This window comes from Desmodus rotundus, chromosome 8 (genome assembly GCF_022682495.2).
Source record: "Desmodus rotundus isolate HL8 chromosome 8, HLdesRot8A.1, whole genome shotgun sequence".
Classification (NCBI taxonomy): domain Eukaryota; kingdom Metazoa; phylum Chordata; class Mammalia; order Chiroptera; family Phyllostomidae; genus Desmodus; species Desmodus rotundus.
In genome coordinates this window covers 115318903-115339814 of record NC_071394.1, presented here as the reverse complement: position 1 = coordinate 115339814, position 20912 = coordinate 115318903, and the positions used below count along the sequence as shown (strand labels likewise).

The following is a 20912-nucleotide window of genomic DNA, read 5'->3' as shown; positions in this document are numbered from 1 at the left end:
AATTTTAAGTAGGTTTCCTGTCTATACCAACCCCTCAAAGGACATTTGAAGGTCATGTAGACACAGGATGTATAGGTTGCTCGATGGGATTCTAATGCTTTGAAGGATGTTCCTCAAATGTCCATAGAGTCCCCCAGTCATGATGGTACTCCAACCACAAAACACCCTGACACCTATCTAACCGCCCCCCCCCAGGGATGGTGTAACTATTCTTAAGAGCCTCTGACAGAGGGGAAGTTGGAGCTGGCCAAAAACACTAACAACTCTAGAGAATCGAGGCAAGAGGATAAGAGGGAGGAGGTTCAAACATTTTTACTCTGACATCTCTTACATTCTTTTCTGCCCAGAGGAGAAAGCATTACATAAATAGAAAACAAAGCCAAGGATGGAGGGAACCAGCAGACCCAGGACTCTGAAAGAGACGGTCCCAGACTACCCCGAACCCAATCCCACCTGGAGAATGACTGCACCCAAGCTAACTGCGGAGCTCAGGGAGTGCAGGCAGAAAGAGACTCTGAGTTTAGCTTTCCTAAACCAGACCCTCGGTGGTTTGGAAGGGAGCCTGAAACCTTCACACACTCTGAGAAGAGAGGTAGAAATCAGCCAAGATTTGGAATAAGGGTCAGCCGGGAAGGAGGGACAATAAGGAGGATAAAGTGGCCCTATGCAGAGAGCTGCAAGGTGGTCTACCCGGGTCAAAGTCACAGCTGATCTTACGGACGTTGTGGAACCAGGGTAAGCAGAGGTGGAGCCAAGTCAGCAAAAAGAGCACCTGGGCTCTGACCATGCTAAGGGAGGGCCCAGGCCACAAGTCTACCAGCTGCAGGTATCATCTGACCACCCATGCCAGCAGGGCACAGAGTGACTAGGCAGAGGGGCGATACCACTGCAGCAGAGGTCTGCCAGGGCCCAGAGAACAGCACAGGAGTGCTGCAGGTGCAGCCAAGATCCCCCACCTCTCCCCACTGTCCAGAAGTAGCCCAGCTACTACTTATCCATGTGAAAGAATGTAGGAGCAAAAGACAGACAGATGAGACTCTCAGCATTTTTACCTAAAGAAGCTCAGTTTAAGTTACCCCCCCACCCCAAAACCCCTCAAAACTTTAAATTATTGCATTGGTCTCACACAAAATTGCTGGGTAGAACCAAATTAAGCCTTTAAATCTTTCCTCTCTCTCATCCTATAGGATGGGGGGAGGGGAGGGACACAAGGTCAAATGATAGAAAAATTAAACACACATTCTTTTGGCACATCTCAGTGTAGCTTGAGCAAATTTCCATGTCATTAAATCCACTCATTAGAATTTAATTCAATAATAATTCACCAGAATGTAAGCTACATGAAGTCAGGGATTTTATCTGATTTCTTCTCTGTTGCACCGCCAACACCAAGAACAGTGCCTGGCATGTAGTAGGTACTCAGAAGACTTTTCTTGAATAAATATTAATTATAGTAATAACAACACTAATAATTATAATAATAACAACTAGAATTAACTGAGAAACATTATGTTTACAGAACTGGAATTATCAACCTATGTTACCTCTCACTACAAAAGCCAAGTTTTAACTTTAATAACTCAACAGATATTCATCAGATTTTAACCCAAAATCCTTATGTTATTCACTATGACTGAAGTGCAAAAGCATCCTTGATTCATTTCAGGAATTCATGTAAATTCAATTGATTAATTAAAATTAAGTAAAATTTAAAAGTCACTTCCTCTGTCACACAAGCCACATGTTAAGTGGCCATTCACTAGCCTTATATGACTTACGGCTCCCTTATGGGGTAGTTCAGCCCTAGAAGCTAAACAAACATTATGGAACATTTCCATCACTGCAAAAAATTCTGTTAGTGCAGAGCGGAGTGCACACACAGCTTTTAGCTCTCTCGAAAGCCTCTCCAAAGCTTTCCTCCTCTTCAACATATTGATGGTTGAGAGAGAGTGTTCCTTTTAGTGGAACAGTGGCTGAGAAAAAGCTCTACTCTTAACATTTGCTGATACCCATTTGCCATCTCTTACATGTTTCCAAATTAAGACTGAGGGATCTCATACATTTGTTTATGCATATATTGATTAACTTGCCTCTATCAGGAGCCCAATGACTCCATGAACAGCCTCACTGGAAGGGAACCCCATTATTTCCCAGGGGTGATAGAAGTGATGATGAATAAAAGCAGGAGAGTCTCTCCACCACTCCTTCGGAGGCCTACGCTGAGTCGGGTCAGGTCATTCCAGTGTATATATTGTGATGGCCGTAAAGCAGGGACCGAAGAGGAGAAGTGAAAGCCAGTGAATGAAATAGCTACTGCTGAACTCTTCCCCTCCATGTGGGCGTCGTTTCAAAGGCAGGCCTTCTACATTTCCTTGTTCATGATATTGAAAACACTTCAATGTTTGACATGAAATTGCCTAATTTTTTGATCCTCTGGATAGAGAAGGTTTATAGGGTAAAATTATGTATCTTATACACTAAATGACCAAATCATACCAAGCCCGAGTTAGGCTATTTTTTAAAGTTCATTAAAAGTCAGATTAATATCCTTACTTGTCCACATGTTAAAGCCACTGCTTGGATCTAATGTTCACCTCCTTCATCATACTTCCGTAGAAGAATTGATGTGCGCTCCCTCGCTTAGTAAGAGTGCTTTCTAGAATAGAACTTTATTTTTGTTTAATTTAAATTTTGGCACCGAAAGAGTAGGCTGTAATTATCTAGAACTATGAGTTACAAGAAATATTCTACAATACGAGATGCATAAGAAATTACTAGAATTGGTATATTTATGATTTAAAACACTAATGTTATTCTACATCTATTATTAGAGTTATAAATGTAGTTCAAACACTAAGGATGATTATCATCCAAAATAGGTCCAAGATTTGGCTTCTCACATTAATTTTCAAATAATGGCAAGCTAAAGTCCAAACACTAAGCCAAAGGGAAAAATAAATAGTTAAAGATTAAAGGACTAACTACTAACTTCAGTTTCCTCATCTACTGAGTACGAATAGTAATTATATCTTCCTCAGAGATTTGTTGTGAAAAATAAACGACCTCATGCATGAGGACACCTGGCCAGGTAGCCAGTGCCTCACCAGCCTTCAACAGATGTCAGCAGTGATGCCGTTTATGTGACATCTGTTAGGTTCTGAGCGTTGTTGCCATTTTTTAAATGGTATCCAGGTCTCCTGGGCTGCATACTACCAAGTAGCAGAGTATAGCAGAGCATTAGCGCAGTGATACTGGTAGCGCCCACGGTGAGAAACTGGTGAGCAACAGAGTGTGCAGCTCGGCGCTGAATCCCTGTACGGAGGGTCACATCACAGCTGTGCAACAGAAACAGCAGTAGCCAAAGAAATCCACTTGGTGTGAGAGGTGTGGGTTCAAGTCCCAGGTTAGACGGAAGAGTTTCATGAAATTAGGCAAGTTGCTCAGATGCTCCGAGCCTCAGTTTCCTCATGTATCAGTTTGTTTACTGAACGCTTAGCTCATGGGATTGTTAAGAAGATCTAGTCAGAATCCTCAAGAGAGCAACCAGCAGTTAGTCATAAAGACAATTCTCATGCACGTCTGTAAGCAAGGCATTCAGTGGAAAGTTACTCTGTTGACATGAAAGTCCCACCGTTCCTGAGAAGTCTCCCATTCTGGCTTGGAGATAGAGTAGGTGAAATAGCAGTCTTGATTGAACAGCCTGAAATACAAGTTTATGCACCAGAATTGCTCCATGGCAAAAGGAAAATATAGACAGCATTATACACAAGGCTCTATTTTTCCAACTCAAAGGACTATCTTTGAAGTCTTCTCTACTTTGAGAACTAAAATGATGTCTGTCTTCTTATAGGTGTCAGATGCTGGCAAAGGTGCTGTGCATGTGTGTGTTTAAATAACTTAATGACAATTTATTTTAATCAAAAACTATGTTGGTACAACACTTTTTAAAATTTAAATATGCAGGTCTGTGAAATTCAGTTAAATACACCACAATCAATACTCATCTCCAAATGCAAAAAACAATAACCAAAACACACACAAAATGTGACATCCCCAAATGGAATAATCATAAAGAAAACTGAATCGTCTTCTTGTTGGGTTATTTTAAATGTTCATGAAGGACACCACACGCAGGAAGAAAGCAGGGATGTTGGTGGTAGTTTTAGTCCTTATCACTAAAAACAATTACAACTAAAAATTTCTGAGAAAATAGCTGCTCTTTTCTCTCTGTTGACTGCTTAAGAGATTTAGCACTCCTTCTTAGTCACCGGTGGGCTAGCCTTGGCCACGGGTCAAATCTGGTTCACGGTTGTTTTGATAAAGTTTTATTGGAACGTAGCTACACCCATTTACCCATTGTCTGTGGCTGCTTTTGCTACAGAAGCAGACTTGCAACAGAGGCCTGACAGCCCACAAAACCTAGAATATTTACTATCTGGCCCTTTGCAGAAAAAGTTTGCTGACTCCTGTTGTGGGTAATAGTTTTATTTTTTCCTTTTTAGTGAAGTCATGGTGGATAACGTCCGGTCCAATAAAACCTTTACTGAAAGCTTTGAACATTGTGTGGTAGACAGACCGAGCTCTTCGGCTACATAGAAGGTTTGGCTGGGAAGGAAATGCATAGCTAAGACTATATTTAACAATGAAACTGTAATGCTCTAAATGGACACGCCATTCTCGGAGGAAACATCTTCTCCACATCTCCTATTATCCAAAGCTCTGAAGCAGAACTTCGTGCCTCATCACAGTCATTGGGAATTGCGCAGAGGGCTTAGAGAGGAAATGGTAATTGAAATTCAACCCACTTTTTCTCTCTCTCTTCTTAAAACAAAATTAGTTGGAAATTTGATGTATTGAGACAGACATAATGAGTATCTATGCTCTGGTATGGTGAAATGAAATGGCACGTAAATAAATGAGAGCCAGGGAGAACTTACGCACAATTATGCCAAGATTGAGTCTCGTGTCTGAAAGACAGGCACATTACAGACAGACAATGGCTGGTCTAAATAGATAGATTTGTGGCTTTTGTATGATCAAAATCTCACTTCTCGGAAAGATGCTATAACTGACATTATTACCACAATTTAACGGTAGTAACAACAGCAGAACCAGGCATCACTGCTGTTCCATATTGCCCCTCACTGATAACATTTAGAGAGTGCTTCCTATGTGGGGGGCATTATGGTAAGCTGTTAATTTAGTCTTCACAACAGCTCCACGGGGAAGGCACCTTTGTGGTATTCTTTTTACCACAGAATTGAGAATGTGAGGGAACTAAACATGCATAAAAATGCTATGGATCTTTTCATATTTACATAATATTTATATATGTAGATTTATACAACTTCAAGAGACTTATTTGTACTTTTTTGTAAATTATTCAGAATGGATATTGTATCAGAATTAGGAATCAGTTTTTCCCTTCCTATGCCTAAACAGGTAATGCATTGATTATAGAAAGCCTTATTTAGGGGGGGAAAAAAAAAGCAGCTCTGATCAGTATAGCTCATTTGGCTGGAGTGTCATCCTGTGCACCCAAAGGTGGCAGGTTCGATTCCCAGTCAGGGAGCCCATTCGCTGTTTCTTTCTCACATCGATATTTCCCTCTCTCGCTTGCTCTCTCACTCTCTCTCCTTCCTCTCTTTCTAAAAAAGTAAAGAAAAAAAATGATATCCAAATATATTTTAAATTACCCAGAAACTTGCTTAGCACATATAAGGTGACTCACACGCAATAAGAGAGAATTGACATGAACGTGAATCATCAGTGTAATCACCTTCGTTTGTTCCTGCTGCCCTGTATCCGTGACACTGGGTAGTCAGTCCGCTTCCATGCTGACTCTGGGCTTAGCCATGTGACTCGCTTTGGCCAATGTTTCAATAGCAACCGTGAGGCACAACTTAAAACAGGCTTGCCCTCTCTTGCTGCTTATGAACAAACCCAGGCTAGCCCACAGGAGAATGAAAGATACATCACTCAGCCAATAGCCAACCAATCAGTAGATATATGGGCAAGGCCTTAGGGGACGAGCCAGCTCCCAGCTGACCTGTCAGTGGACCATAGATCCAGGAGGCAGCCCAGCTAAAACCAACCAAGCCTAACCCAGCCCAGAAGAACTGTACAGCAGAATCAGGAGCCAAATAAATGGTTGTTATTGTAAGCCATTAAGTTCTAAGGTGGTTTATTACACGGCAAAGTTAACGGATTCTCTAGCCCCAAAAGGAAAGGATATTTATTTTTGTCATGGGAGACATGGGAAATATAGTCTTAGCCAAAGAATGAAAATCTTTTACCCGGGCATTATAGAAACACTGCTACAGGGGAACCCTTTTAAACTGATTTATGTGGTAGGTATATAAAGACAACTAGTCAAATTGGACAAGGTGGCAGATGGTATTGGATTTATGCATATTTATGGAGCACATGTTTAATTGCCTATTTCTCTGTCCATCTTATGCCCCTTGAATAGATGGTTAATTATAATAATTGTGATACTTTAACTGGCTAGCACTCTAAACACAGCTTTTTCTTTTGGGTACACTAGGGGAAAAAAATAACCCAACCAACCAAATAAACAAACAAACAAATAAACAAAAAGCCACCAAATCTCCAAAGGGCTATTCTAATTGTTTTACAGTTTCATTAGAAAACATCCTGTCTGTTATGCTCACTTCCGGGGGAAACTCTAATGATAACAGCATTTGTTGCTACTGCTTAATCCCCCCTCAGGGTGTCTGCCTTTTACAGTTACAATTACAATTGGAAAGTCGTTCAACCACATGTTCACATCAATTTACCCATTAATTTATTTGACCTGTTAATCCATTAGTTATTCTCCCGGTAATCCATTAAACTGCTTAAAATAATATTTGCAGTCTCTAGTGTAGGATGCCTTAGGGTCAAAGATGACGAATCCAAATTATTAATGATGAAGCTATTTTATTCATTTTGGAAACTTTGATAGTGCTATAAAGCAAACTGAATGCCTTCTTAATTACATGACTGCAGAGGAGCTCATAAAGGCCAGTGATAGGGTAATAACTCATTCATAGGCTCTACTAACATTCAACCATTTCATTCTGTATCCAGGAAAATATGCTGAAAGACACATGTATGTGGGAGAAACTGGTTCTATTGGAGATGAAATGGGAAGAGGTTGGATTCTGTCCTGAAAAGATGCCCATGTGAATTGATGAGACCAATTTACCAAGTTAACTCCTTACAAATCAAAGAAATCAAATGCTACTCTAACCACTTGCAAAGGGCAACACAGAGGTTTGAGCAAACCTAGAAAGTATTGAGAGATGATCTGGATTCTACTTCAAGGTCATAAACCCAAACCATACAGGAATGAGAGGGATACTTTACAGGATTGAATCTGGCCAAGAGAAAGAAAAGCAAATGGGAGTGATGGCAACTGTGACCAACGACTTTGTACCCTCTCAAAGGTGACAGCCACCACATAGCTCTGGCCACTGCTATGGATGATCACAAGCCAGCTGCCAGATATTCTGATTTTTAAAGATAAGATGGAAATCTATAACTGTATGTGAAATCATTTGCTTCTGAAGTATGTGCAACTCTACTAAAAAAAAAAACCTACACAAAGCAAAAGAATCACATCAATGGGTTTCCTTTTGAGTCTAGACAGCTGGTTTGTGACTTTCATGATAGAAAGCATCCTGGGATGAGCAAATTATGGAGGAATGAAAATGTATAGTGAATTCAGGGAACAGTGTAGGCCAACATAGCTGGAGAGTGTAGGGTGTTATTAATTAATGTATGCAATGATTATCCAAACTACACTAAGGTTATCTATGAAATATTTTAAGCATTTATAATAAAAAAGGTGATAGCCAAGTCTGAATTTTGTTTTTGTTGTTCTTTAAAGTGAGTTAGCCATGACTTCAGCCATCCCTGGTCTGTTAAACATCTGTCCAACATCTTCACCGCTCTGCTTTTTGTTAGTGACTTCAGAGAGACGAGAGGCGAGTGTAAACCAAGGTCAGACACAGATAATGCTAAAGTGACCCTTGACATTCCTGTACTTAATCAGACCAAGGAGTGTGCTAAGAAAAACACACACTGAGGTGTGGAAACCATAAAATATCACTAAGGAAATGAGAGAGTGAGTTGGTCAGAAATGCAAGCCACCTGCTGATATTGCACAAGCGATAGAGACAAATACGAAGAGAAATCCCCGAGTCTTAAACCGACACGCACCTCCCTCTTTCATTTTCTAAAACTGTTTCTCCTGAGCGATTAGGTACTACTCTCCCCCACTCCCCACCTCAGTCAATTTCAATTACTCCTGGCCGACCTAACACAGTCCGACTCTCCCTCTCTCGCCTTCTGACTTCCCCAAATTCAATCACAGATACCGGCCCACTTTCTGCAGTGGGATGCCTCTGCAATTAAGTATCAAAAATGCCAAAGGTCAATGCTAAAGAAAAATATTTTAATGACAATCTAAAATAACAAAGTAAGGTGTTACTTCCGCTGTATTTTTAACCTCTCTGAGTAAGTTTCCCAGCTCATCTCCTGCAGTGAAGCTAGCCAGGCCTAAGTGTCTTCCAATATTATGCAGCGTATCTATTCAAATATAAAACACAGACATGTACAAAAAATGCTACATTAATACCACATTACTTTTCTTCAGTGCTCTGCAGCTGCAAATTCTTTCATAATTATCTTCTGTAATCTTCCCAATAAGATTAGAAGGTGGTGTTATTATTTGGGAGAGGGGAATGAGGAAACTGGGACTCAGCTGTGGTAACATCTCCAATAAAAGTGACAGAAGCAGATAACTATCATGGGAACAAAAAGGATCTATTGAAGATTTACTGTATAGCAGGAACCCTTCTAAGCCTTTCACACGTGTTATTTCAATTAACCCTTACAACCCAATGAGGCAGGTACTGAATTTTCCAGTATTTCACATGTGACAAAACCAAAGTACAGAGGAGTACAGGAACTCCATCAAGGCCATCCAGTGACCTTTGGGATGACGCCGAAATTTCAACCAACCAACGGGCCCAGAGCCCGTGCTCTTCATGGCCAAAAAATAGGCCTCTCTCTAAAGAAAACTCCGGATTCCTGATTCCAAATCTACTATTTTTAAAATTCTGCTCCACGTATTTTACTCTTAAATCTGAAAGACAAAGTTGACTACTTTTTCCATGGATATGTCATCAGTCTTCCCCAAATGACTCCAAAGAAAGTATTTCTGGATTCAAATGTTTTAATTTTTTTTTTTCATCCTTTGGCATGACCATTCCACTCCAGGATTTGGAATTTCGGGATTTATTTTTGTACTCTCCTGGGCATTCAAAAGATACCAACAAAGTACCTGACAAAAATACATTCAACACGAAGAAAAGTGGAAAAAATGAGAACATACATGTTGATGTCATGAGATCCTATAACCTGCCTGGAGATGAGTACGGTTATGAGTGTCTGTGAACCAACATAAAAAAACAAAGATAATTCATTGCATAAGACATAGTTTCTGTAAATCCAGAATTTAATTTCAGTTCTGTCTTTAGAATCAAAGCGATTCACCTTCACTTTACCTTTAGTTGTCAGCATTCCCTGTCACTATGAACAGCTCATAAGTGAGACCAGTAAAAATGAGCACCCACATCTGTGATAATAACTAAGGAACCTGTACAAAGTACCTGCTATTAGAGATGTGCCTTAAAGGAGAACACCCAGGGATGGTATTACTGTAGGAGGACTTCAAGGGTGGTGTGCCGGAGGCCTGGGGGAGAGAAGTTTGCTGGGCTGTCCCCTCTACACATCTCTGCATTTGCACTGAAGAATTCATCCGACTGGCTGACAGTCACTTCCAACTCTACCAGGTTGTGGGCACCAACTCATGGGAAGGGCATCTGTGAACGTCAACATGCTTGCACCCCACCTGAACTTACTCCCTTTGCATGTTCAGAATAATTGTGCTCCAGCCCTGAACAATCGTTAGTGTGTTTTCAGAATCTGAAGTTTTCTGAATGTTATAAATGATTAAAATATAAATTGGGAAGCAGAAAGCTGTGGTCGGATAAAGGCCTCTCTGGCAGCCAGGTACGGAAAGGGAGATCGAAGAACAGTTGCCAGAGGCAAATACTAACAGTATTCCAAAGCTAATGCTTCATGTGATGTATGCAGGAACAAAAAGGGGGGATATATCTCTTAATGAGGGATAGGTACTCAATGAACAGGTACTCTTTGATTTATAAATGCCTGTAAAATATCAATCACTCTAGGCACAGCCTTTATCTAATCAAATAAGTGAAAAAAACATTCCTACTATTCCAACCTTACCTCATACAAAGGAAGCCCTACTGTACCCTATACAATATATGCAAAAAAAAATTAAATGTTTTGTAATTAGCAAACTCTCAACTTTAAATGACTAGTGATAAAAACAGGAGGAAAATAAACACATGAAAAAGAAAAACGATGTTAAAATATTAAGAAATTTTCGCAGTCCCTTTTGTTCTGTTCAGTGATCATTTGTCAGGTATGGAAGCCCTCTGCTGGTCAAGACTGTATAAAAGACAATTCACTAGAAAAAGGGTTTTGAAAAGAAAGTAGTGATTTTTTTTCCTCCAAAAGTGCAGTTAGACTTGTCCCCGAAAACTTTTTAAAGATTAATTAAATATTGATTGAGCCTAAATAAATTGTTTTCCAAAGAGAAGAGAGTCATTTATTCTAGTTTCCTAATTTTGTTAGGCATTTTCTGCCGGGGGGCACTTCTACGGACTGAGAGCATGAATCGTGCGTGGGACTTTGGAGGAGTCCCATTGCCCATGCTTACACGTTCCTCTTCTCTTACTGCTTAGCGAATGGTTCTTGTCAGTGTGACTGGTGAGCTTGTTTCAAGGCTGTGAATTTTCCAAGGCTGCTACGTTTTTCAGGATTTGGAGGGTTTAGTTCTAAAAGTTATTCTGCTTCTTGAATTTGGTTCATTAAGCAAATAATAGTCATAATGTAATGGAAAATAATCTCATTCTCAGAGGAGGCTAAAGTAAGGCCAATGCAAGTACAAGAAGGCAAACTAGATCAAGAAGCCATGAGCGAGACAACAAGGAGGGGAAGCCAGTTGGGCGCTAAGGCTTCAGATGCGGCACAGCTGAACAAGGACAGAAATAGATGCGTTACCAGTGGTTTGCCCCTGTGAGAGCCTCTTTCATCAATTCACTGGCTTTTATATAAACATATTCCTTTGCTTGACATTGCAAAGGAACTTGTCCAGAGCTTACCCCATTTCAGACAGCCAAGGGGCCAAGGAAAGATCCACCATTCTATGGAACAAGACAACTTCCCTTTGTTTGAAACAATAGAAGCAACACGAACAACAAATGTTACAGTATCTGGAAGTTGTTCATAGAGTGTTAAAATGCATGGTTCACCAGGAGGCGCAAGTCACTTATGTAGAAAAAAAATGAATAAATGGCTAAGATTGTAGAGCGCTATAGCCAGACTAAAGGGCTTAAATTATAATTGGGTGACCTCTGCAAGTTACTTAACCTTTCTGTGTATTAGTTCCTCATCTGTAAATGGGAATGATAATAGAATCGACTTTATATGGTAGCTATAATATTTAATGACTTAACAGATATAAAGAGCTTAAAGGAGTGCCTGACACAAGATAGTAATCATGTAGCATACCCTCCTGTCCCCAGGCGCTATTCAGCAATGTTTACAGATATTTTCTGATTGTTATGGCATCTAGTGGGTAGAGACCAGGAATGTTGCTAAATATTCTAAAAATGCACAGGATAGCCCCAACAATAAATAATATTTTGCCCAAATTGCCAACAGTGCCCAAGTTAGGAAACCCTAATCTCAGAATAACCTTTAAAAGACACTGTAAACCACAGGTGGCAAACACAAGGCCGGTGGGCCGAATCCAGCCCTCCACCTTGTTTCTACCCAGCAGCAGCCCCGAGCTCTCGTTTAACTGTTAAGGAGAAGTTACATTTATACAGTCCGAAAATTACATTCGCCCTTTCAAGGCAACTGCGAGGCTGAGGTGGCCCCCAGTGAAAATGAGTTTGACACCCCTGCTCTAAATAAAACAGAGTCTGTTATAGGTCTCTCAATCCTTCTCATAACATGCACACTTTTAGAAACCAAATGCTTTGCTTTTGTTGTCATTAAGTACCTGGTGCTCTCAACCCTCGATAATGCAACCCAATGTAGTCAGATGCTTTATGGGTGCTCACCTGGCCTCTTGCAGTCCCAGTTTCCCGACTCTCCAAGTCATCCCCTATTTTGAGTTGGTGCTTCATTTCCAGCCCCCTCAGATACCCTTATCATTGCGAGAACTCCTTGCCCCACGCTTCTTCTCGCAGCGTGGTAAGCCTCATTCAATCCATCTTTCCAAATGACCTGTAGTGTCTCAGATGACTCGTCCCACAGAAATCATGAGTTATTACCTTTATTAGTAGTAGACTGCTTGATCTAGAGTAATTAATTCCACTTTTACAAACTCTTTCAGATATAGCAAATGGCCAATTGTAATGTGATTTATCAATTTCATCATCAGTTAATACCCACAGCCTGAGTGATGAAGCCATTACTCTGTTAAGATTTCAATGAGAATGTGAATATGTTATTTCCAGTTATTCATTACACAATATTTGTTTCTGGTCTGGGAAAAAAAAAAGAGGGAAATTAGAGCTCTTGTATAACTACCCTAGCAGGGTGCCTTGCACAGTAGATGCTCAATAAATATTTATTTATTGCACCGCAGACCCTAGGGTCCTATTTATCACTAATATTTACAATAGTAAAGTAGTTTACACAGATAGTGCTTTGCAGTTTTCAAAATGCTTTCTCATTTCTCCTCTTATTTAATAGTTTTTGCAGGACACATTGCATTAACTGAATTGGACAAATAAGGAAACAGACCTAAGACAAGTTAAACCCTGCCTCCCTTTCCCCCTTCCCCGAGGCTCCACCACTTGTCACTGTCATTTTCTGTAACTAGCTCTTTCCCATCTTGCATTGTCCCCAATCCCACCACACATATTTTATGTTCCTGACAAGGGATACTGTGCTTGTAATTACATATTTTATTCCAAGTTTTATTTAAGAAGAGGAAGAGAGGGTCAAATTAATAAGAATTGTATAGTATTAAGCCCCCAAATATGTAGAAATGAGGAGTAGAAATACATGACACTCTCAATGGAAAAAAAATCAAAAGGCCCAATTCTCAACCAGAACTTGCAATTTTGTATTTTTTAAAAGAATCTATGATTGTAGCTACTTTGTTAGAAATTAGATTATTTCATCCACCGCATTTTATTTGGAGTGCGTTTTAAACAGGAGCAATAGGTTGCATATTCAAATTTAGCATATCCGGAAGGCTGCCACAACTTCCCGTTTCCTGTTGTCTCCTGCCAACACCCTGTCTTCCCCACTTGACTTGCTCTGCCCTGGAGCCCAAGAGTGGATATAAAAACACGTGGGTTCACACACACACACACACACACACACACACAAATTGACAGGATGCCTGGTTAACTGAAAAGAAAGAATGGAACTCGCCAGAGATTGGGAGAAAATCTTTTCAGTAAGAAACTTTCGTGTGGGGTGGGAGGAGGTGGAGTAAAACTGTTTTCCCTGGGAACACATCTCAACATTTATAAAAGCCATTGTGATGCACGTGAGAAGCATCTAAAACATTTTAAATTCTATCTTCTAATGTTCAAAATCAGTGCACCAAAAACTCCAGATCAGTAATAGATGAGTTTCCCCCCTTCAAAACAGGAGGCTATGATGCCGTTCTAACTATCAGGAAGTGTTCTGGTTTAGAAGCACCTGAAAGGAAAACAGTGAATGATAAATTAGAGAAAATGGTGTCAACATGCTCAGCACCATCTTTTCTCTTCTTGTGATTTATTGACCATTCACTGTTTGTACCTTTTTTTTTTTTCTGAGGACTAGCCACTGTCTTGGGGTCTATGGATAGACTGAGACCCAAATCCCTAAATCGAACTGTCAAGTGCCAGGTCTGGAAGACATAGCTTAATGGTTCTCTCGGTACCTATTTTTTCGACTATGGAAGTGAAGACAATAATGCTGATTTTATAGAGTTCTGGTAGGGGAGAAGTAAGATGAATATACAAGTAAATAAAGGGCGTGGAACAGAGTCGATGCATTCTCCTCTCTGCCTCATTCCCCTGGTTTCTTGACCCTAATTCCCCCCTTTTTAAAGGACAATAAACAAAATAATTCACTGTCAAATTATTCTCTAGTTTTCTTGTTTTTTAATCCCAACTCCCTTTTGGAATGAAAATACGCCTAGAAAAATCCCAGGTGCAAATTGTAATGCAAGCCCAAGAAAGTGACTTTATGGTCATCCATGGCCAAAGCATTCGTGGTCAGCAGACTTTATCCCTCCAGGCATCAAGAAACATCATACTAGCAATTCTCAATTTTATGAACTCCAGGAGTCTATAAAGTCCCTTAAATTAGCACATGCTTGGCGTCTTTGCTGCCCACACAGTGGCAGTCCCAGTAAAGTTTACCCCTCACGGTGTAATGCAACTAGCCCTGCCTGTTGTTGTTCTAGAAGAAACCACAGAGAAACCTCCAAGCCATGAAAAAGAAAAAGGAAGAAAGAAAAAAAACCCAAAGAGAGCAGCACGCATTTCTAAAAATCAGGGTATGAGAGAATTTTAATGGCTCTTTGTTTTCTGTTTAATTAAATTGCCTTTATGGTCGCTTTGGCAGACGTCTAGGAACCAAATGACTAATTAAGAACAGAAAGAGCAGTTTTCTCTTTGCCTTTATTAGAGGGCATATAAGGAGAATGAGTTTTGAGTAAACTATTAATTCTCAAATTGACTGCGTGCTTCCTGATGGCTGCAGAAACATTCTACATTGGCTGGGGAAGGCACACATACTCCTCACATTCTGTGCTGTTTTTAACATGTCCAACACCTCACGCCCTTCACTGTGAATGCTAGAGTGAAGAAATCTGACTATCTAAAGCTATCGAGTTGGAGCTCCTGGAGTCTGGTGGGTGGTGTCCTGAAGCTGGCTTGTCCTGGCTCATGGTAGTTGAATGTTAAGTTTCAGGGGTTTTGGTCCTCAGGTTGTAAGTGTTCAACACAAGCACCAATAAAAAATTATATTATATAAACCTACAATCAAATTATATTAACAAAGATAATAGTTTTTGAAAACTCATTTGCTACTTTTTTTGTTACATTGCGCTATTTTCTTGGGTTTATTTACATCTACTCTATATGTATGGTGTGAACATTTATGGATTAAGTGCTCCTGTGACTACCCTGGAGGCACAAATCCTTTTTACCCACCTACCCACTCTTTTCTAAGGGTATCTACTCTGCTCACACCATGGGTTACAGAGGCAGCCACACTTTGTCCATCTGTGACTGGACCGTCCCACAGACAGGCACCTACCCATGAGCAGCCAATCCACTGCCTGAGTCATACTAATGATACAGCATGAGAGATTCCCAGAGCTGCCTTGAGTCCAGAACTGTCCTCCCGTCCCCTGAGCCAGCAATGCACAGTGGCTCTTATTCTAGGACCCTGTCTCCCCCCACTTCCCCACCTCTACTCCATGCTTAAATGCTCTTTGAGATACCTTGAGTACCTTTCCTTTTTATACAGCCAGATACAAACTGAAGCACTGATGACAAAAATTTTGGCAGAAAAACAGACATAGAAAAATCATCCAGAGAGTACTTTTTAAAATTATATATTAAATTCTACAATGAACCAACTAGGGACTTCTTTTGATAGATTACTCTTCCTGCAGGGCGTGGAAGAAAAAATAACTTGCATCCACAGCTCTGAGAACTCCAAGCACTTAATTAACCTGATCAGAAAATAATTTTATCTTATGTTTCATGTGACTAAGGGATTTGTAGTGTTTTATAATTAAAAGTCAAATTTCTGTCAATCAGGAGGTAAGAACACTATGTATAACATTCTTATTCACTAAAAAGCTAAACTGATAACACTTTCTGGACATGGACGAAGCGGCCAACCCCATTCTAGACACTGTAAATAGAGAGGAACAGATAATTCTGCCTGTTATTTGCCTTCTAATTGGAGATAAAGATGTGTATAGAGACCACCATATTTCTTAAACAATTTCAATGTCTTGACAGCTATATGAAAGCACAGAGGGGCAAGCAGTCTGGCAGGGATGGGACGTGGGCTGGGGGACGTCAGAGAAACAGGTCATAAAGGAGGTGATGTTGAAGCTGAGCCTTGGACAAAGACTAGCTGTCGGCCTGGGAATGAAGGGCATGCCTAGCTGGGGGAAGTGTCATGGGATAATAGGGAAAAGTGTTTGGGGTGCATGGAGCAGGTATCCGTGAGAGTGGGGGACTCTAGTGAGGCAGATAGGGGTCAGATCATGAAGAGCCTTCCCTGACATTCACAGGGATCCACAGGGATCTTGGCATGTTAGAAGGGAAACAATGAAGGATTTGTGTGAGATCATTCTCATGCTGGTGACATGGGCAATCATTGATATAGGAGTTTCTCTATCATTGTAAGTGGGTAAGAGACCATTGGATCCAGACTAAGTCACAGGAAGTAGAAATTATGAAGACGACACACATGAGGTATTTGGAAGACAGAACAGGAAGTATATGGTGACATATTACACATATAAGGTAGAAGAGAAGAATAACTTTAGTGTAATTCCCACATTTCTGTCTTTGGTGACTGAGTCAAAGATGGTTCTATTTTCTGAGAATTGGAATGTATTAATGGTTTCAACAAGTATTTACTGCTAGGTACAGGCAGGAGGAGGGAGAGGAGTTTAGCTGTTTCAGCCACATTCACTTTAGTTTTCTAAAAGAGTGGCTACTAGGCAAATCAATCACATACGAAAAAAATGTTGATTGTTAATAATATTTCTGGTAAAAATAGTTGGTCTGAATAGCAAGGCTGAGGCTGAATTATTCAAATTGTCTTTGGAGATCAACACATAGTTATACACACTTTCACTCATCCATACAAAAGGCTTTACATTGATTTCATTTTGTTCATGCAATGGATGAATGAGTTGGGCTAACTCCAAAAGCACTGATGTGCAGATTGCTATTCACACACACCCACAAATAGAGAGTAAACACAAAAAACTCTTAGGAGGATATAAACTCTTGATGAATATGTGAGAAGAATACAGCTTAGTTTATAGCTGGAATACTGAAGCTATGGTCTTAAATCTATATATATATAATGAGGTCAAATTTAAATGAAATGTCTGGAAAATTCTCACATTTAGTGAACAACTTTGTTTGAAACCTCCAAATAATCAAGCTGAGAGATTAGCTCTAAATCTCATGATATCTGCATAACAATTTTGTTTTCTCAGATTCCGTGAGTAATCATAGCTCTACTCAGACCAGTCTTTTTCTCCTTCTTCACAATTCTGGTTGTGTACACAGGACCTTTTTCTTTGCCATTGGTCACGGTCCCAATGGAATGCTGAAGCAAACTGGGAGAACATTTAGTGTGTTCTCTCCAATGCCACAGATTAACAGCTCTGATGGGTCTATTATTAGCCAAATGCTCCAATTAGCCTCTACAATGATATAAAATAATTTTTGTTAAAACTTGAAAGAGATCTTGTTTTAGACTTCTTAAGGAAGAAGAAATAATATTTTTTCTTTGGGTGTCCAGGGCCCTTAGTCCCTTTCTGATAACCCTCGGTTCCCTGAGAACAGCAAGCCAACACTCGTTAAGCCACTCCAACCTATCTAGAAAGTAGCCTGGTCTTTAGTGTTGGGTTGTAGTGTTCTGTCCGGATCCCACTTCCGCAGGGAAGCACTCAGTATCCTGCTGCCTGCAATGGTGGCTGCTGTCCTTTCTGGAATGTCTCTCAGCAAAAGAGAGACACCTTGTTCAATGTCAACCATCATCTAAGGGTGGGTTGAGGTGGAGTACAAGGATTCAGCACCTTTACCTCAGTTCTGGATAATTCAAAAAGACCATCCCAACTCCATAACTTATCAAGGGATTTGCTGAGAACCTTATGAACTGTGGCAACGGTACCGAATTTCTCCTTCCCTCTGATCCAGTTTTCTTCCTTCTCTCACAGGTATAGATCCACAGGGAATCTTCCAATGACCTCCTGGGTGCCAAATTCTAGTTGACTGTCTGTTGGTTCCTGGGGAAGCTGACTACATCCACTTCTTAAACTCTTATGTGACTTATGACCATAACCAGCCACTGCAATGTTAAGAAAACCAATATATTGGTCTTTATCAGAATTGAGACCAAGTTACAGATATTTCCACGCATGTAACATTAGTTAATCATTTTTGACAAATAGCACCCTACCTTTATGCTACCTTCCTTGGGTCCAGCGGCAGGCCACCAATGGTTACTGGGATTACAACAGAAAGCAAACAGCTTGGGACCAGGTTTCAGAGCTTGGTAGACTTAGTTTGCCCTTCGACAAGCTTCAACATATTGAAAAACAGCCTCAGCATCTCCAGACCATTAAGATGTGAGTGTTCACTCTTCTTCACATGAGGCTGGTTAAAAAGAAAGTCGTCCACAAATCCAAAAATATAGTTACTATTAGTTGAGAGCCATCTACATTTAAATCCTTTAAAATTTTTTCATTTGATTGCAACTACTTACACTGAAAACACTGTTATCTGCATTTGACAAATGCTAAGACTGGGATACAGAAATTTTTCTATTGTCTTCATTGTCTCCCTTCTTCTTTCATCCTCCTTGGAATAAACAGGAGTGCCTCTCTTTTCTTAAAAACCTTTCCTTTCTCCACTTTCCCTAACTTGGAGAAGGTCCCCCAAATCCCACTACATTAGCAGTAATGATTCCCTCTTCTCTAATCGCTCACACACCTCTCTTTCTGCAAGACAGTGCACTCAACAGTCACTTGATCACATGTCAGAATCCCCAGGTTCTAGATTCTTGAAATTATTAGTTACAAAACTTTGAACACATACAAGCTCTCTGCACCCCAGTTTTTCTTTATCTGCAGAATGAAGGAGTTGGGTCTGTTCCATGTTTTTCTAAAGCCTCCCCCAGGAGCGCACCTGGGCTTCTGATTTCTTCCTGATTGCTCCTAACACAATTCAGGACTCAGTTGGTATTTAATGGCCCATAAAATGGGGTCTGCTTTTTCAGGCTGTCAGAGGTTACAGTGCAGAGAAAATAATAGACTGAGCTCACATTCTTACCTATTTATTCTACAAAGTCCTTTCGGGTATTCGGACCAGTGGGCATATGACAAATTTTAAAATAGCTTTGCAAGATACTATACCTCACTATAATTTCATTAAATGTATAGCTCTCTCTGCTGAAACTGACCATTGTCATTTTAAGAATCAAGTGGACTCACAATGTGTTAGAACATCTGGAATTAGAAAAATACACAGAGGTACCCATAAAAAGAGTAAGGTCGAATGGAGTAAGGCAGGAAAAGTCAGGGGAATGGGGAGGTGGGAACAAGAGAGTGAGGAAGGAATCCAAAAGTAAGGATAAAGAAAGGAAAAGAAACAAGTAAAAAGCAAGGATCTAGAAAAAGGGAAAAAACTGGTCTGAGTACAAAAAAAAAAAAAAAAAGGACAAAGTAAGAACAAACGAAGCCCTTATTTACTGTAAAATAAAGAAACCTTAGTGGTCAGCTGGCTACCCTCTTGCCCCCTAGCACAAGTAGTACATTCAACCCTCTAAAGTGAGTTAATCTCCTAGACAAGAAGTCAAGTAGGAATTGAATGGGCGTAACCCTTCATAAATGTGATAATAAGAAAAAAGCTTTGGAAGAGTAGGGGAATGCATATAGAGTGGGAGTAGAGCAAAGAGAGTTCTATTTTTGATTTTGACAGAAGAATTGTTTTCGAAAAAAAAATCTGTAATTTCCTAGGTACAAAGGCCTCTTCTGACACATGAAATCATTTATCTACTATCTATTCAGTGCCTATCTATCATCTAGCTATCTATCATCCAGTTATCTCTATGGCAACCATCCCATTGCATGTAGGTGTTTTGACACTCCAGAACCAAGCTTCCAGTTCATGGGATCTGTCACCTGAGGTGAACACAATGCAAAGAAAGTGTTCGTGGGTCCTTTCTTAAGTGCACTGGTGTTTCAAAGGTGGTATTCCCTGAAGACTGCATTGCTTAGCAGTGTAAAGTGAGGCCCTGGCCTTTTAAAACAATTTTAACCAAGATGCTTCCATTTATTTTAGAAAATAATTCAGGTATAGATTGCTTTTTCAGGTTTTTGCTTCCTAATTTTTCTGGGTTTTTTTTCTTCTCTACTTTTGAATATGCATTTCTTTTCCCCACCGTGCCTGCTGGCAAACTTCCAAGGATTTTTATCAAATGTTCTAGGGAGTGAATTACTCATTTTAGGTTATTTAAATGAAAGAGACGCATAATACCACTTCACATTCAAATTTCATGAAACCTTGCCCATGAACTCTTTTCTTCACGCATCTACATGCCCCCAAACCCCAGCTCACCCTATTAGCCTCTCCTTGGAAGGGGCTATAACTAAATGGAGTTCATTTGACACTAAATAATCAAAAAGGAGGTCACCCCCCACAATGAGTAGTTTCAATCAGATATACTATATATCCTTTCATAATTAATGTGCATTGTGAGCTACATTATATCCCTAAATTACACAGCTTCTGTAAAAAAGAAAAAGAAAAAGTTTCACCCTGAAGCTTTGTTACCTTTTAACATAATTCTGTGAGTTGCATAAACAATTTGGAGAAATTGAGGACTGGGTTTAATGTCTTTGTAATGAATCCATCAGTACAGGGTGGAGAAGAGGGAAAGAGGAGGTAGTAGAAGAAAGAACTACTTCAAAAAGCAGGTACACAAAACCTTCACCCTTTTCGCTTGAAATTCCCTCCCATCTCCCC

General features: G+C 40.1%; 1 protein-coding gene across 1 annotated transcript in view; it reads right to left on the bottom strand.

The window, feature by feature from the left end:
* RARB (retinoic acid receptor beta) overlaps positions 1–20912 on the bottom strand; it is a 650193-nt gene that overhangs the window by 524294 nt on the left and 104987 nt on the right. The window lies entirely within an intron of this gene.